Below are 15229 nucleotides of genomic sequence, written 5' to 3' on the forward strand. Positions count from 1 at the left end.
AACCACTTGTTGCAAAGAAAAACTGAAAATATATCTCTGGTCTGCAATTCATTTTTTTCTGTGACAATCTGGTTCTCTCTGTGTTTGGTTGACAGGTGCAGGAATGCCCTTAAAAGGAAAAAAATATATAATGATAAAAACCATTAAATCTGTACATACTGGGGTGGGTTTACTAAAGGCAAATAGGCCGTGCAATTTGCAAGTGCAGTTGCACTTATAACTTGCATTTAGCGAGTTACAGGCATTTTTAATGGAGATACATTTTTGACTGTTTTAAAACAGCTAAACGGCTAAACGCGGCATGTAAACGTGGCAAAACGGACGTTTTTAAATGTCGGTTACTATCTGTCAAGTTAAATCATTTGGGAGAGGTTTCAAAACGTCCCGTGTACATTAAGCATAAATGTGAGGTTTACCACATTTACTAAGCTCTAGGGGAAATTAGTGAAACTGCACTTGCAAAATGCACCATCTATTTGCCATTAGTAAATCAACCCCACTGTTTAGAACCTCAGCTTCTCAGTTTAGCGCTGTCTGACTGTTTTTTTTTTTTGTTTGTTTGGTTTTTTTTGTTTTTAAAAGGGGGGATTTTTGTGTATATATATATATATATATATATATATATATATATATATATATATATATATATATATATATATATATATATATATATATTACCACAAAGAAGGGCGTATTAACAATCCCCACAAAAAATTGCTGCTATGCCACTTTGTGGAGGAGGAGGAAAAAAGGTGCAATAGAAGAACAGAAAATAAATAGCTAATATACAACCTTAAAGCGGGGTTCCACCCAAATTTTGAACATTAATTCTATGCATTCTCTTCCTTGCCTAGATGCTGACATGCTGTGTAAAAAAATTTAAATCGCCGTAATTACCTTTTTTTTTCTAATCTTCTTAGCACTTCCTGGTTTTCCTCCCATGGGAGTAGGCGTGTTTCTAGCCTCTCTCAGACCTCCCACAGTCCCCTGGGAGCTAGTCTCAGGCTTCCCAGCATGCATTGTGCAACAGCGTCATCACAACATCTCGGTGAATGCTGGGAGCACAGCATTCACCGCATCCAGGAAATACATGCTTGTGGGCTTCAAATGCCCACAATGAAGATGGAAACCGCCTTCAGTGAATTTTATAAGTTATTCTTTACAACGAAATCGGACACAGGCGGACTTATTACACAGAACATGTGAGTAGATAATCATGAGAAGAAAAGTTTGTGAATTAACTCCAAAAAAAAAAAAAAAAAACGATAGATAGGTGGACCCCCGCTTTAAGGCAGTATTAAAACCAAAGCCAAAATTGTAATATATTGCATCTTTCTGAACCTTAGCTGTGAGAGCTGCATTAGTTTTTCTTTTTTTAGGCTTTTTGTCCCTCTGTTTTTACCTGGTGATCTGACCAGTAACACACCTCCTGTATTAGAGTGCCTCCACTTTGGATAAGGAACACATTTGGACAGCAGCATTGTTAATCTGGGGGAGGGGACTGTTAGATGTAATAGCAGATTTAGATACACTAACAAACTGAAGTCAAACTCCAGCTCACACTGCAGTTACACAAGCAGTTACACAGCAGCATTTTTTTCCTTTTGGAATAAAGATATTACCTAAAAGAATATAAGCTGATCATTGTAAGCATCACTGACAGTGGTAAATTGTTTGTCTCAACACTCCAACTGCTACATTTGCAGGAGAGCTTGTTCTGTTGAAAAACATCAGACTTACTGGCTGTATCACCAGGTGAAACAAAAGGACAGAAAGCCTTAAATAATAATAATAATAATAATAATGCAGCCATCACATATAAGGACTGGTACTCGGCAATATAATAAATGTTTGCTTTTGGGTTTAAAATTGCTTTAAGGCTAGGTGCATATAAGCCTGTGCTCTTAAAGGCGATCTGTGGAGGATCACTTTTCAAAGTGTGGCTAAGCAGCCACTGTCAGGAGTTCAGGAGGAAATCCTACCCCCTCCCTAATGTCGGCTAATGTACCGTAACCATGTTAAAAGTGCTATCACACTGAAAGTGCCAGCCGTTAGCGCTGCTCTGTTAGCGCTGTTTAAGCTCCGCTTTTGCACCGTTTTTTGGCCTTTAGCCGGGCACTTTTAACCCCCAAAAAATGGTTAAAAACTCCCACCTTGCGGCTCTTTGAAAGCTCTGCCCATTCATTTCAATGGGCAGGGTGTTTTTGGAGCGTTAAATACAGCACTCGTGTCCAAGATGGCGACGGGAGAGGACGCTCTGTAACTGAGCTCCTGGAGTCCGGCCGATATATCCTGCTTTTCCCCGGTGCTTAGGCTGAAATTGGGATGTGGATCGGTCCGGAGTGCACAGCGGAGGCTCCAGGACATGCCCAGCGGTAAATCCCACCGTTCCTACTCAACAGCGGCTTCCCTGGACAGAGCAAGAACCAGAGGGCAGGCCGCCATCACTGCGCACATGGCATCTCAAACGGAGGCCTCAGATTCCTCCCCTGTCACGGTGGCAGACCTTGCAGCCTCCATGCAGACTATTGCCAAGCGGCACTTAAGGACAAAATAGACCACTTGCAAACCAATGTGGAGTTTATCCGCCGAGATCTGGACTCTTTCCGCGGCCGGGTGGCGGAGGTGGAGCAGCAGGTCTCTGCAGTGGAGGATACCGTTAAGGAGCACACTGGGGACCTGCATCCTCTAAAACCCTGGAAAGTCATGCTGAAGATGCAGAGCCCACTAGTCTGGGTGAACAGCTCTAAATACCTGGGGATACGTATGGCCAGACTGGTCACTGGGTACTTGGACCTCAACCTGACACCCCTGCTGACTTCATTCTCGCGGCGCTGTATGGACTGGAAGTCACTCCCCCTTACTCTGGTTAGCAGGGTAAATTTAATAAAAATGATTTTTCTCCCTAAATTTTTGTATTTCTTTAGGAACTGCCACTCTTGCTCCCGGCGTCGTTCTTTAAAAGACTAAAGTCCATAGTCATCTCCTTTATCTGGTTAGGTAGGGTGCCAACTTCCAACAATATTACTGGGCGGCCATCCTAGTGACCCTCCGCTGGTGGTTCTCGCAGCCCAAGGACAATCCGGCGGTGACCTTGAAGGCAGCGATCCTGGGGTCATATGCTACATTCAGCAACCTAGTGTTCCGCGGGGTCAGGGCCCACTCTGAGTTAACAACTTTAATGCGTACAATAATAACAGTCTGGCATCAAGCTAGGACTTCATATCGCTCTCCGGAGACCTTCTCTCCCCACACTCCTCTGTGGGGCAACCCCAACCTCCCTCATATGTGCAGCATTCCTGACCCTCAGGTCTGTGCCTCTAGAGGCATTGTAGGACTGAAGCACCTGGTGGCAGGAGGTAGGTTAAGTACATTTCCAGAGCTTAAGGCAGCGTATAATCTTCCCAACTGGATGTTCTTCAGATATTTGCAGGTGAGACACGCCTTTCAACACCAATTCCCTAGTGGTATCACCCTCGAGTCAGATCCAGTGGAGCGGTTGTTGTCAACTAAAATCCTGGTAAGCCCCTTGTCCACATTATATTTCCATCTCTCGGTATCCCCATCTTCTGAACTACCTAAGGTCTTTATGAAATGGCAACGGGATATCCCATCCCTCTCTGATGAGGAATGGGAGGACTTGGAAGGCTGTGTTTCCTATGTTACCAATCTGGTAGAGATCGTTTCATACAACTGAAATTTTTACACAGGGCTTACTACACGCCATGCAGATTGGCAGCTATCTAACCGGCTAGATCCTCGTCCTGCTCACGATGTGGAGACCTGGAGGTTTCCTTTATACATATGATATGGTCCTGCCCCTTTCTTCAGAACTTCTGGGAACAGGTTTGGGGGGTGTCAACCAGGTTGCGGGGACAACACTCCCACTAGCTCCTGAGGTCATGTTGTTGAATGTGATCACCGACCCTACGGTGAGAAAATATTCCAAATTGTTCATAATATACTCATCGTACTATGCTTGCTGAGAAATGTTACTGAAGTGAAAGGCTGAATTGCCACCCACTGTCACCACCTGGCGGAATACCCTGAATAATGTCTTACCTTTATATAAAATAATGTATATCAACAGGAACTGTCCAAATAAGTTTGACGAAACATGGTCCTTCTGGATAGGCTCTGTGTACAGCTGGAGATTTCCCCACCCAGCCCGGAAGCGGACCCTAAGGTTTATTTACAATATTGGGCCGGGTGGACCCTGGTCTGGATGTTATCGTCCCCCCAGTCTTCCCATCACCCCTATACCTATCCTTCCTGCCCCCCTCCCCCTCATCCCCTTCCATGTCCTCTCCACTGTAGTTTGCCCCCCCTTCCCCCACCCCTTTCTTTCCACCCTCTGCCCCTCCTGTGTCCCCCTCCCACCGTGTCTCCCCCTCCATTCCCCCCCCCCAGGGGATCCTCCAGTTTCTATCCAAGACTCACTGGTCCGGGTGAGAATGTTCTCCTAGTAAATATCTGATACTCTTTTTCTAGTAGCCCTGTTGGATACGGTTGACTGGTATTCCCTATACAGACATATGTAAACAATGTATACTGAGAATATTTTTGTACCACCTTTTTTACCCTGCAATGTTTTGTGATACTGACATGTGAATATTACTTTTCAATAAAGTTCTTACTTTGTAAAAAAAAAATAAAAAAATACAGCGCTCCCAACCCGCCCCAAAGATGAGGCTTGCAGGACTTTTCATAACGTCCCTCAAGCGCACCGCTCCAGTGTGAGAAATCACACTGAAATGAATGGGAGGCGGTTTTCAGGCGCTTAGCAGAGGCTATTTCTAGCGCTAAAGCGCCTGAAAACAGCCCTAGTCTGAAAGGGGTCTAAGGCTACTTTCACATTGAGGTGCTTTACAGGCGCTACAGCGCTAAAAATAGCACCTGCATAGCGCCTGTAAAGAGTCTCTCCTGTGTCCGGGCTTTCACACTGGAGCGGTGTGCTTGCAGGACGGTCAAAAAAGTCCTGCAAGCCGCATCTTTGCAGTGGAGTGTATACACCGCTTCTAAAGCGCCCCTGCCCATTGTAGACAAGCGCCGCTTTGTCGGCGGTTTTAACCCTTTTCCGGCCGCTAGCGGGGTTAAAGCCACCCCGCTATCAGCCAAATAGCACCGCTATAATGACGGTAAAGCAGGGCTGAAAATGGCATCGCTTTACCGCCGGCGCCCACCCGCCCCAGTGTGAAAGTAGCCTAAGTGTTTGGCTTGCAACTGCCCTATTGACTTGAATGGCCAAGTCTGACTAGCAGCGCCACCCGTTAACTTAATATGTCGCATTAAGTCTGCTGTCATGCAAAGTATTGTGACCATGGCATTTGAACAGTCTCCACCAGCTGTATTTTAATCTTCAGGTGCGGGGTTCAGGGGCTGCAAAATCAAGGCTCAGCTTCCTGTTGTTATCGCAACAACCCCCCCCCCCCCCCCCCAAGCCACCAATGTGAAAGAGGCCTAATTTGCATGTTTATCTAAAACAAAAAAAGTAGTTGTAAAGGCTGAAGGTTTTTTACCTTCATGCAGTCTATAGATGAAAGTAAAAAACCTTCTGTGTGTTGCTCCCCCCACAGCCCCTCCCCTTTACTCACCTGAGCTCTCTCTCGATCCAGCGATGTGCACAGGAGCCTCGGCTGTCCTCTCTCTCCTCATTGGCTGAGACACATCAGCAGGAGCCATTGTCATTGTCAATGACAGCCAATGAGCCCATGAGGAGAGAGCAGGGGGGGCCAAGCGGCGCATAGAGTGGGGCTCGTGAGCGAGCATGCACCAGTTCCCCTATGGCTTGGTATTGGGGGCACTGGTCAAGGGGGGGTGGAGCCAGGAGTGCTGCCAGGGGACCTGAGAAGAGAAGGATCAGGGCTGCTCTGTGTAAAACCACTGCACAGAGCAGGTAAGTATACCATGTTTGTTATTTACAAAATGAACAAGAAAAAAAACTTTAGAATAATAATATATATATATATATACTAAAAATAAGATACTATTAATTTCCTTTGAACTGTTATAACATTCCAGTGGTCCAGGCACTAGGATGACCCCAAACACTAGGAAAATAATTCCTATTCTGCAATAACCTAATCTAAAGGCAAGCTTTAAATGAATAACACCTTTAGAATCTCCAGTTACAGAAAATTCCGAGCTAAATAGCACTATTGTTCAGATTGCTCCTTACCATTTAATTACCTGCTAGTTTGTGATTAGGCAATGTTCCACCTCTTACATAAGAGTTAGTTAGAAATACTGCTAACCTGCATGTGACATTTACCTTGGAAGAAAAGCAAGCTACAGATCTATTTAGCTTCTTCTTGAGAAGTAAACTAGCTTTTTCTGGTTAATCATTATTTTACTAATAACACTTTTAGATGCTAACTAGAATGTTGGTAATTCTTCAAAACAAATCTATATTAATTTAATAAAAAAAAGAGAGAGGAAGCTGCAGTCTGGTCATAATAACCAAAATAATACAATTACTGTAATGAGTTTTATAGATAAACATTGTTGAGGTTTATTAAGGAAGCAGGAAAGGTTTTAAACATATTTATATAGAAGATCATGTTTGTTCAACCTCAAGTCATCTGTATGTATTAGAATGTGAAAATAAAGCAAGGAGACAATGGTGGTTATTTATATTTTTTTCTATCTCAACAATAGAGAGAGCAATAGTTTAAATATACACTATATTTCTAAAAGTATTGGGACGCCTCCCTTTACACGCACATGAACTTTAATGGCATCCCAGTCTTAGTCTGTAGGGTTCAATATTTAGTTGGCCCACCTTTTGCAGCTATAAGAGCTTCAACTCTTCTGGGAAGGCTGTCCACAAGGTTTAGGAGTGTGTCTATGGGAATGTTTGACCATTCTTCCAGAAGCGCAATTGTGAGGTTAGGCACTGATGTGGATGAGAAGGCCTGGCTCACAGTCTCTGCTCTCATTCATCCCAAAGGTGTTCTGTCGAGTTGTGTTTAGGACTTGAGGTGCAGGAAAGTCAAGTTCCTCCACCCCAAACTCGCTCATACATGTCTTTATGGACCTTGCTTTGTGCACTGGTCCAAATCATTTGGTGGAGGGGGGTTATGATGTGGGGTTGTTTTTCAGGGGTGGGGCTTGGCCCCTTAGTTCCAGTGAAGGGAACTCTTAAGGTGTCAGCATACCAAGATATTTTGGACAATTTCATGCTTCCAACTTTGTGGGAACAGTTTGGGGATGGCCCCTTCCTGTTCCAACATGACTGTGCACCAGTGCACAAAGCAAGGTCCATAAAGACGTGGATGCAGGGCCGATCCTGGGCGGGTGCCCAGGGTGCATTGCCCCCAGGCACTACGAGCTAAGGCAGAGGGGGATGGCACCGAAGCTCAGGTGCCACAGATCCCCCTCCAGCTTGCTCTCCCCGCCAGCAAATGATAGGAGCAGTGAGCGGGTCAGAGGTGGAGAAACTGTGATACCCCCTCCTCTCCCACACTCGAGTCGTCACTGTCAGAAATGGGCTCTGTTTTCCCATTCCCCCTCCCTTCTTCTGCCAGCATGGGGAGAGCGGCTGTGTGTCTGTGTGGAGAGAGCAGCTGCCCTCTCCTCCTCATGCTGCTGTACTGAGGAGCAGGATCCTCTCCTTCCTATTGGCCAGGGAAAAAAAACAATCAAGAAGGAGCACAAAGGAGGATCGTGGGACATGTAGTCCCAAGGACTGGCAAGCCTATTGTAATCCTAAGAGGGAAATTGCAGCCCTCAGCATGCCCAGCTGAAGGGGAGGGAGAGAGAACCAGGCTATGGGTGGCAAGTGACACGCTGCATCTGGCGGCAGGTGGCGGTGGCAAGTGACAGTGGCAAGTGGCACGCTGCATCTGGTGGCAGGAGAAGGTGGCAAGTGACACACTACATCTGGCAGCAGGCAACCCTGGCAAGTGACACGCTGCATCTGGCAGCAGGCAACGGTGGCAAGTGACACGTTGCATCTGGTAGCAGGCAACGGCGGCAAATGTCACATTGCATCTGGCAGCAGGCGACAGTGGCAAGTGACATGCTGCATCTGGCAGTAGGCGATGGTAGCAAGTGACAAGCTGCATCTGGTGGCAAGTGACACGCTGCATCTGGTGACAAGCAATGGTAGCAAGTGACATGCTGCATCTGGTGGCAAATGACATGCTGCATCTGGTGACAAGCGATGGTAGCAAGTGACATGCTGCATCTGGTGGCAAATGACATGCTGCATCTGGTGACAAGCGATGGTAGCAAGTGACATGCTGCATCTGGCGGCAGGTGGCGGTGGCAAGTGACAGTGGCAAGTGACACACTGCATCTGATGGCAGGCGAAGGTGGCAAGTGACACACTGCACCTAGCAGCAGGCGACAGCGGCAAGTGACAGGCTGCATCTGGCAGCAGGCGACAGTGGCAAGTGACACGTTGCATCTGGTGGCAGGCAACAGCGGCAAATGTCACGTTGCATCTGGCAGCAGGTGACAGTGGCAAGTGACACGCTGCATCTGGCAGCAGGCGATGCTAGCAAGTGACACGCTGCTAGCGACGGTGGCAAGTGACATGCTGCATCTGCCAGCAGGCGATGCTAGCAAGTGACACGCTGCATCTGGCAGCAGGCGACGGTGGCAAGTGACACGCTGCATCTGGCAGCAGGCGAAGGTGGCAATTGACATGCTGCATCTGGCAGCAGGCGATGCTAGCAAGTGACACGCTGCATCTGGCAGCAGGCGACGGTGGCAAGTGACACACTGCATCTGGTGGCAAGTGACACTCTGCATCTGGTGACAAGCAATGGTAGCAAGTGACACGCTGAATCTGGCCGCAAGTGACATGCTGCATCTGGCGGCAAGTGACACTCTGCATCTGGTGGCAGGCAATTTTGGCACGCTTCATCTGGTGGCAGGCGATGTTGGCACTCTTCATCTGGTGACAGACGGCAAGCTCATGGTTCCCAATCGATTTAGAATTATGGTGATTTGAACAATTTCATTATATATTACAATGTAGTAATAGAAATAATTTCATTAAATCATCCTGACACCATATCAAGCATGGTGTTGTGATAATTTAAGTGCTAACACGTCCTTTGGAAGGATTATTTAATTTCGTGTTAGAAATGTTGAAGGATCCAATGGGAGCTGCAGACCTTTACTGCATTTAAGTTCTTTCTTGTTTCCAAATCCAGGTAAAATTCAGGATATGGTTTTCAAGCTTGCAGTTTAGGCTTACTGAAACAACTGTAAACTCGAAAGTTTTGAATTTCCGGTGATAAGCTGTTGCGCATTATCCTCAGGTGTTGTGCCATTGACTCATTGCCATAGAAACATTTGACAAAAAAGAAGGGGATATTTGCGCTAACCAATCAATATATACAAAAAATATATGTGCACAAGTGATATAACTGAATAAAGCGTGATTAAATGCTGTACCTCTATAGGTCAAATACCAAAACCTAAAACCAATATTAAGAAAGAAAAAGATGCGCAAAGAAACCGCCACAAATGACAATAAATATTGCTGTGAACAAATTCTCTAAGACATGATAATATCAAAAATTGAGTGGTGTATCAAAAACAAATAGTCCGTTAGATATAAAAAATAAATGAATAAAACCAAAAGTGAATTTATCAAAAACAGAAGATCCCAAAATGATCCTTCAAAATTTAGGAGATGCAAAAGTCCTTCACTTAATCTCGAAAAGCAGGACACATATTCATTCGAATCATCTGGAATACGGAGCATAAAATGCAAATACAAACTGCTTACCAGTTCCGTTGGATCTCAAATGATAGAAATCAGAAGCGCTTGTGCATTAGCCTGCCGGCAGGTGAACTCACAGTAATTGAAAGCAGAGAGGAATCCACCTGTTTATCCAGGAGTCAGCAAGGACAAAACTTCACTCTCCGGAACACTCTCATAAAAGCCAGGATCTGGGTATTCTCATGTAAGGAGGAATACAAGAGGGCTTCATGGTGCAGTATATTCCAGCAAAGGTATTTATTTAAAAAACAAATCATACAAAGTCCATGGCACAAGCGCTTCTGATCTCTATCATTTGAGATCCAACGGATCTGGTAAGCAGTTTGTATTTGCATTTTATGCTCGTATTCCAGATGATTCGAATGAATATGTGTCCTGCTTTTCGAGATTAAATGAAGAACTTTTGCATCTCCTAAATTTTGAAGGATCATTTTGGGATATTCTGTTTTTGATAAATTCACTTTTGGTTTTATTCATTTTTTATATCACATAGACTATTTGTTTTTTGATACACCACTCAATTTTTCATATTATCATGTCTTAGAGAATTTGTTCATAGAAACATTTGTAAAGGGGAGGAAGTAGTAGGAGGAACACCCCCATGTGGGGGGACCAGAAATATTTCTGCATCCAGGCGTTTGTGACCCTAGGATCTGCCCCGCATGTATGAGCCAGTTTGGGGTGGAGGAAGATTGCAAGCCAGGCCTTCTCATCCAGCATCAGTGCCTGACCTCACAAATGCACTTCTAGAAGAATGGTCAAACATTTTCATAGACACACTCCTAAATCTTGTGAACAGCCTTCCCAGAAGAGTTGAAGCTGTTATAGCTGCAAAGGGTGGGCCAACTCAATATTGAACCTTACGGACTAAGACTGGGGTGTGCTTGTAAAGACATGTGTCCCAATACTTTTGGTAATGTAGTGTATGTCAGGTTTTTATTGCTGTTTTTGTCTTTGTTGGGGGGATTTACTCTCATTTTCTGACCCAGTGACAAGGTGCGAAAGTACAGGAAATTATGTGATATCATCATAATCTGATGGGAATATAAAACAAAAAAATTACATTTAGTTAGTAGTAGTGTGGGGATGTTGTGTCCCACCTATTTGTACTTTTTCTGTTGTATTGAACTATATCAGGTTGCTATTGTTTGATGTATGATGACATTTAGGGGTTGATTTACTAAGTCTGAAGAGTGCAAAATCTGATTTAGGATTAGAACTATCTGAAGTAAATTTATGTTGAATTCATCATCTGTGTCGAATTGAAGAGTTAAGCTGCCTGCGGATAGTACTAAGTGAGCAGGTGGTCATGCTGTCCCGACAGACTGGATCTAAGGAGGTATGTCAATGATTAAAGAGGCATTTAAAACAGAACAGGGGACAGGGTTGCCAACCATCCATATATTTATGGACAGTTTGTAAATTTAACCGATTTACAGTCTGTAAATGTCCATTACGGACAGTGGCCGCCCTAAAAAATGTGTCTGAGGGCCAGCTTTAGAACGCATGTGCAGTTCTAAAGCCAGCCAAACTTGGCAGCTCTTGGACAGGGAGGGAGGGGGTGGGCATGCGCAGTGATTTTGGCACCTTTTTACATGTCACTGAGCAGGTCCAGAACCCCACACAGGACTCCAGGATATCATACACTCTGACAGCACAGGACTGTATGTGGGAGCTGGAGCCGGGTTACCAGGAAAGTTACTCAGTCAGTAATGTGATTATTATTATTATACATGATTTATATGGCACCAACAGTTTGCGCAGCACTTTACAACATGAGGGTAGACAGTACAATTACAGTACAATTCAATACAGGCCCATTAGAGCTTACAATATAGGAGGGAGGGTCAAGTGATACAAGAGGACAACAAACAAAGTAAGGTAAAAACCTATCAACAATCCAATCACCACCTAGTGTGATGAATGTGGTATTCTTTCTGTAAAAGAGGCCACCTGTAATTTCCAGCTATATGTATATTGTTAAGTTGGCTGCTGAAAATTTCAATTGGATTTGACTGTTCCTTATGTGTGATGGTAGTGCTGATGTCTTGCTCCTTGTTAAGCACAGTTCTGACCATGTGTAGGTTTAAATACTGGTCTATAAACATAATTTTCTACACTAACAATATTGATATACAGAACGCACCAATTTAGTGCAATAGTGAAAAAATGAAAATATAGAAAGATTTAAAAAATAGAAAAAATATTGAAAAAAACTATTTTTAAGTCCACTTTAAGTGCATATAATGAAAATAACAGTCCCAATCCAATAATCCAACACCACTATGTGATAGAAAGTGTCTACTTGAGAAGAATTCCGTGACCACGAAGATAGAGGAAATGGCCTTTTACCAGAGCAAGTGGACTCTATTATGGAGTAAAAGCCTGTAAACAATATCCTGTCATAAAGTGCTGGAACCCATGTTGTTCGATCAGATTCTCGTGGTGTCTCCGATTCCCCATTTGTGTATTAGGTATAAATGGCAATGATTATAATGCGAGATTCCACCATAAAATTAGAATAGAAATGCCCACATAATGTGATCCATAAAAACTTTTATTAAAACCAAAGTGTAAAACTACTCACATGTGAGTCATGAAAACAGCGCTGTACATATAAAACGTTCCCAAGCCATGTTGCAAGTATCTCCAGGTAATACAAACAATTCAAACAGGCATGGCAATGTAACATGTGTAAGCTCCGCCCAACGTGTTTCATCATAACTGATGTTATCAGGTTCTCAACCCTGTCCTCAAGTACCCCCAACAGGCCATTTTTGGGGAATTTCTCTTAGATAAAATAGCTGTCCAAAATACCAAGCCATTGACTGATTTGATTTAAAGCACCTGTGCAAGATGAAGGAAAACCTGCAAACATGGCCTGTTGGGGGTACTTGAGGACAGGGTTGAGAACCATTGGGCTAGAGGAGACAATAATGTAGATTATGTATGGATTCAAAATTTTGTGTAAACTTGCTTCTTCTCACGGAAGACGGTTAATGTTCTGATAGTGTATAATTCCAAACAATGTAATTGTCTTCCTCTCACAGATGAATCTTATAGTGTGGAGATGCTGTTTTATACAGAGTCCCTTAAAAACAAAGTCCACTGGACTTCAGACAATAGAAGTGAAATATTCAAGTGCTGTGGTCTAGAGGAGGAAATAAGAATCATATAGAGCAGGGGTCTCCAACCCCCGGGCCGCGGCCCACTGCCGAGCCATAGCCTGTTTGCAGCTGGGCCACGAAAGCTGCACTTTCAGAGGTTTGGCAGGAATGGGCGAGCAGAGAGATGATATCACTTCTTGTGGCCCGCCCCGCATCACAGCTGTTCCGCCCACACAGCCGGCCGCGAACACAACACTGTCTGAGGTGTTGTGTGAGAGCAGAGAGATGATGTCATCTCTCACCAACCGCCCTGCCTCATCCCCGTCCAATCTTCACAGCCGGCGCGAATACTACACTGAGGTGCAGCAGGCGAGAGATGAAATCTCTCACTGCTTGACCCGCATCGCTGCATGTTCCACCCTCACTTGGCAAGTGACAGTTCGCATCTGGCAAGCGACAATCCACATCTGGCAAGTGACAGTTCCTATCTGGCAAGTGACAATCCCCACCTGACAAGTGACAATCCCCGCCTAGCAAGTGACAGTCCACATCTGGCAAGCGACAGTCCACATCTGGCAAGTGACAGTCCACATCTGGCAAGCGACAATCCACATTTGGCAAGTGACAATCCACATTTGGCAAGTGACAATCCACATCTTACAAGTGACAGTCCACATCTGGCAAGTGACAATCCACATTTGGCAAGTGACAGTCCCTATCTGGCAAGTGACAATCCCCACCTGGCAAGTGACAGTCCACATCTAGCAAGTGACAATCCCCACCTGGCAAGTGACAGTCCACATCTGGCAAGTGACAGTCCACATCTGGCAAGTGACAATCCCCACCTGGCAAGTGACAGTCCCCATCTGGCAAGTGACAGTCCCTATCTGGCAAGTAACAAGCTGCATCTGGTGGTAGGTGATCGTAACAAGTGACATACTCAGGGTTCCCACTGATTCTGCATTATGGTGAGTTGAACTATTTCTTTTTTATTACAATGTAATAATGGAAATTATGCGCTTCAATCATCATGACACCATATCAACCATGTTGTTGTGATGATTGGAGCGTCAACACCAGCCATTTCCCCAACAAATCGCCCGCGATAAACCACATTCTAGGCTGCCCCCCCCCAGGCCTTAGCATAATTTTCTTCCACACAGCCGGTCCCCGGTGTCAAAAAGGTTGGGGACCACTGATATAGAGTATTTCAACACATCTTCTCTCTATAGCTCTATCTAGCCACCTCCCTTGCACTCCCATATTGTTGAAATGAGAACTATGCGAGTCCTTGTCACATGAGGATCACTAAAGTCCACAAATGTATACAACCAAGGAAACAATGAGATCTTCCATTAGAGTATCAAATCCTAACCCACATATGCAGTCAAGGGTTTAGCATGGTCCCCCAGTGGATGGATCCAGCATCAAGCATAAGCATGAGGTATAAACAAAGTCCCAAAGTAAGCTTCAAGTAGTCCAAAATAAGATAGTTTGGCTGGAGTTTTACTGAAGGCTCAGAAGTCACACCCTTTAAAATTTGTATTTCAAAAGAAAAAGATAAAAAATAAATACAGTCGACTAGGTGTCATCCTAGATATAATTTGATTGGATTTTGGCAATGTGCAGAATAGTTGTTTCTCCTTACTGGTGGCTGGTGTTACAGAAAAAAAAAGATTTTCCAGGTAAATAGTGGTGCATATACCATTTTTAAAAGGATTTTTAGAAACCTGTAAATAATAGTCTTATGAAATGATTGTATACAGCAAAAAAAGTCACATGCAATTCATTCTTCACCCGTATGTGAAACACGTTTATCACAAGGGTTAAAGTTTACAATGCTAATTATTTTTCTTATAAAGTACTAGGAGAATACAGGGCATTGTGCATGGAATTTTACAAGCACTCATTCTCATGAATTTACAATTCAGCCGGGGCTGCCGGAGGCACAGACTGTGCAGGGTTTGCAGTTATAGACTCTGGGATTTGTCATTGTATTGCAAACATAGTACAGAGCAGGCCTGTGACATTTCCTAAACCAAATTAATATCTAACAAAAAAGATGCAAGAACCCAGACATCATGCATCATGCTGAATCACTGAATAATTGTTGCAACTCTTGTGAAAAGGACAAGTACAGTATACTTCATTCTTAAGATGAAAATATTAACAGCAGTCATTGGGAAATGATGGTGTACTTTCTCTGTCTTCTTTGAAATACTGCAGGCCGAGGAAGGAGACATTAATGGCTATTCACTTAGCCTGACAGATATGGGAGTATTTTCTTCATTGTTAATGGAACTTTAGCAATTACTAATCTACTTTACAGAGTTTATGATGGACATTTACTAAACCAGTGAAGAAGCTGAATAAGTACAATATA

This window comes from Aquarana catesbeiana, linkage group LG01 (genome assembly GCF_042186555.1).
Source record: "Aquarana catesbeiana isolate 2022-GZ linkage group LG01, ASM4218655v1, whole genome shotgun sequence".
Classification (NCBI taxonomy): Eukaryota; Metazoa; Chordata; class Amphibia; order Anura; family Ranidae; genus Aquarana; species Aquarana catesbeiana.